Source organism: Dipteris shenzhenensis, chromosome 28, assembly GCF_047967505.1.
Source record: "Dipteris shenzhenensis isolate YYH24624 ecotype China chromosome 28, Dip_SZ_1.0, whole genome shotgun sequence".
Lineage (NCBI taxonomy): Eukaryota > Viridiplantae > Streptophyta > Polypodiopsida > Gleicheniales > Dipteridaceae > Dipteris > Dipteris shenzhenensis.
The window spans coordinates 5560144-5563374 of NC_141623.1; the positions used below are offsets into that span (position 1 = coordinate 5560144).

Sequence of the window (3231 nt, forward strand, 5' to 3'; positions counted from 1 at the left end):
CTGCTCGCAAACAGAAACACACTACCAAATCTTCTTGCTAGAGCCCAAGCTCTGATACCATGTAAGAAAACAATACAACGTCTGTGCTCAACAGATAACAGGATCTCGTATGCAAGAGAGAAAAATAGATAGTATGGAGAATCAAAAATTTGATTACTATAGAACTGATACAATAGATGGCACTGCCTCCTAGTCGTGTGCTCCTGTGTGAGAAGGTTCGATGGCATGCTAGAAACAGTAGAGGACGGAGGCTGGATGCTAAGGAATCAAGGTTGCTGTAGCCAGTGATGATAATGGGCTTCACGGGCTTACTCTTATATAGCCACCACTCGTAGTCGGTTAGACCCAATTGGGTGACTGACCCAGTCCGCCCAAAACGGCCGACTAGGAGTCGGGGGGCCACTGACCACACGATAGAACCATGGCGCAAAATAGAGCAACTAACCTACGGTTATGTTCGGCGCAGAGCCATCCGGGATCATTTGGGGCTCCAAACGGGCCCCACAACCCGAGAGTGGGGCTGCCCCTGGAAATGCTCCATCTACCCTCAGTGCGGTCAGTCATGGGATGCCTTCCCGCACTTGCATGTAGCCTAGTGGTGTGCCAACTTTATCTGAAGCCGTCCAGCCATCAGGCCACACATGGCCCCCATCTGGTGTCCAAACCAGGACCTACCCGATAACCGAGCTATTCAAATGGCTTCTCCTCATATGGGGGGCTTACAAGTAGAGTTAGCTGGTTCCCGTGTAGTTACACGAGAGTGGAGCATTGATTTCTAACATCGAGTATGCATCATGAGTACATGTGTTTGTATGTTTCTATGCATAAGATAGTTTGTAAAGAATCACCTTGTAACATAGAATTTTCCATAATTAAATCCATCTCTGTTAAACTACAAACCCGTTGTAATAAAACTCAATTGTTGGATCTGACAACATAATAAGGAAGACGAAAAAATTTCAAACATTCTAGCTTTTCACAAGATGAGACAATTCTATAAGCATTCAAAAATATATTAGTTTGAAACTACTAAAAGAAATGTGAAAACAATAAATATTAGCCCCGCAAACTTGGAGAAGTTTCTAGATTGCCCATTGGGTGAATATATATTCGCCCTTGCTCATCACATTAGTGGGTGCATCAGCATCAATGGATATGGACGATGCATTGGTACCGTTGGCCATAATAAAAGAATATCAACAGAGCTTGCAATCAGAAGGCCCGAGAAGGTCTCACTAGACATGCTCTTATAGCATGAAGTAAAATGAGCCTTCTATTGCAATATCTCAAAAACAAACTTACACCAGAAATAGATAGAACTATCGAATCTACATTGTTTCTTCGATACTGCAGTGTGTGTGCATTCTGTGTTCTTGTTTCTTTGAGAGAATGCTGCTATTGTTTCGCTCTCAACAATGTTGGTTCTGAAGAACGAAGTGCACCGCAATGTACAGAGTTAATTGAATTTCCATGATCATTCAAGGTCAAGAAATTAGGCGATAAGAAGCTTCACTAGCAGATTACGATAGCCCCTTGACAACGATAAACTCTTTGATCTTCAAAACATGAGAGTTTCGGAAGGACTTTGGCCAACGGGGTGTAATATGATTGACTTTTCATGATCTGCATCCTGGGTGCATCCTGTTGTATATTGACGGTTTGCAAGTCTACGAAGAAGAAGATCATACGTTTCTAGAATGTAAATAATGAGGTGAATGCCTACTATCTGGGAAGCACAACTGCCTGATGATCATTGACAGTACAGGCTACGGTCTCTATATTGCAAACAGATGATGGATTGAGAAGCATCTTGTGATTAGAAAGCTCATCCATGAAAGGCTGTTCTTCCACCTTCCATGAACTCGTTTTCTCCCGGGTATCATATTGTGAGGCCTTCTTATCAGAGCCAAAACTGCGTGTCGATCCGTTTATCCTCAGGAGCTCCTCCAATACTTGCTTCATGGTCGGTCTCTCTGCTTTCTGCAACGCCAAACAGTGTGAAGCCAGCTTTGCAACAGCTTCTATGGCCTCCATAGCTTCCGGGAACTCGACTTCTTTCAGATTTGGGTCTACTATAGTGTTGAATTTGCCTGTTCTTATCTGCGGGAGCGAGCAGGAAGCAAGGTTGAAGCTGTCGGGAGGGCGGGTGAAATCGATTGGCTTCCGCCCGGTGATGAGCTCCAGGAGCACGACGCCAAAGCTGTATACATCACTCTTATCGGTGAGCTGAAAATCGAGGTAGTACTCGGGATCAACATATCCGGGAGTTCCGTGAAGAGAGATCGAGACGTCGGTGACATCCATAGGCACCAGGCGAGAGAGCCCGAAATCAGCCACCTTAACCGTTAACAAATCATCGAGGACGATGTTGGATGATTTCATATCTCGATGATAGATCGGAGGGAAAGCAGCAGAGTGGAGGTAAGCCAGAGCCTCAGCTGTGCTCAAAGCGATCTGGAAGCGTTTCCGCCATGGGAGGCCTGTGCCCCTCTCGCCCTGCAGGTGTTCATAGAGCGTGCCATTCGGTATGAACTCGTAGACCAGCAGAGGAACCTCCGTCTCTATGCAGCATCCCTGCAACCGAACAAGATTGCGATGATTCAGCTGCGACAGAATCGCAACCTCGTTCAGAAATTGCTGCGCTCCCTCGGTGCTCACGTTGTTCGCCTTCTTGATCGCCACCACCTCACCACCCTCCAGCGTCCCCTTGTACACCGTCCCGACCCCCCCTGCTCCAAGCTTGTTCTCTTCTGCAAAGTTCTTGGTGGCGAACTCAGACGGAATCTATAAGATTTTGTCAGAATCTATAAGATTTTATCATGCCACGTCACATTCTGTCGAGCCCTATCTCTCTGGTTGGTCCTCTAAGTGCCACATGGCATCACATAACTCAACCACATCACCAATCTCTCTTATCTTGCCACATCACCTCTCTAAGAAGCGCACCACATCACCTTGTCCTTTGCCATGTCACCACAGGCCCTCTAAATGCCACGTCACCCATGCCATCTCAGCCGATCCACATCATCACCAAGTCATCTTTGGACTTGGTGTACTATGTGAGACGTGGCAAATAAGCCATGCCATCCTTATCTGCATAGTCAGCTAACACGTGTCCAATGCCATGTCATCTTATCTGCCAAGTCAACACGCCACGCCATTACCTCCACATCATCTGACACATCATCAACTCCACGTCAGCACTGACAAGGTCAAACTACCACATCATCA

The 3231-nt window shown here is 46.3% G+C and overlaps 1 pseudogene; it reads right to left on the minus strand.

The window, feature by feature from the left end:
• Positions 1-1722: 1722 nt before the first annotated feature.
• Positions 1723-2969, minus strand: LOC147883084 (wall-associated receptor kinase-like 20 pseudogene; annotated as a pseudogene).
• Between the last annotated feature and the right edge of the window lie 262 nt (positions 2970-3231).